This window comes from Austrofundulus limnaeus, unplaced genomic scaffold (genome assembly GCF_001266775.1).
Source record: "Austrofundulus limnaeus strain Quisiro unplaced genomic scaffold, Austrofundulus_limnaeus-1.0 Scaffold654, whole genome shotgun sequence".
NCBI lineage: Eukaryota > Metazoa > Chordata > Actinopteri > Cyprinodontiformes > Rivulidae > Austrofundulus > Austrofundulus limnaeus.
Genome location: NW_013953056.1, coordinates 218,928 through 219,455, shown reverse-complemented (window position 1 = coordinate 219,455; position 528 = coordinate 218,928). Strand labels below are relative to the sequence as shown.

Sequence of the window (528 nt, the reverse complement as noted above, 5' to 3'; positions counted from 1 at the left end):
AAATAACCTTAATACTTTGAATAAAATAATTTATTTAGACTCAAGTTCCTCCTCCGACAATAATAAATGAACTTCTCTGTGGCGCTCGACGACAAACTCCGTTCAGTTTTAAATTCTGCTTCACCAATAGCTGCAGAGTAAAGGCGCAATGAACGACGCGATTGGTTAAGAAGTAACACGTGACAAGATCAGCGCGGAGCATCATGGGAGTTGTGTGAAGAAATGAATTCCGCTCAGTCCTTTCAAAATAAAACTAACAGAAAAGGCAACATCCGGTCAGCCCTTTCAAAATTAAACTAAACCAAGAAATTATCATTTTTTTGTGCGTGTGCGTTTTAGTCTGCCTTTATTCACTAACTAGTGATTCCTCAGAGCTCTCTGTCAGACTTTAGGTTAGTTTAAATATGTCTCGAGCTGGTTAAAAAAATAAAAGGGTCCGCTTAGTGTCCATAACCAGATAAATCACAGAGACACGGTTCAGAGATGCCCAAGAACTGTGGTAGGCCTAAGATTTAAAATATACAAAAT

General features: G+C 38.3%; 1 protein-coding gene across 1 annotated transcript in view; it reads right to left on the bottom strand.

The window, feature by feature from the left end:
- Positions 1-528, bottom strand: part of kif11 (kinesin family member 11) — a gene marked incomplete at both ends in the record, with an annotated part of 15,207 nt that extends 14,679 nt beyond the window's left edge. The window contains 1 exon segment of the mRNA XM_014027500.1: positions 1-528.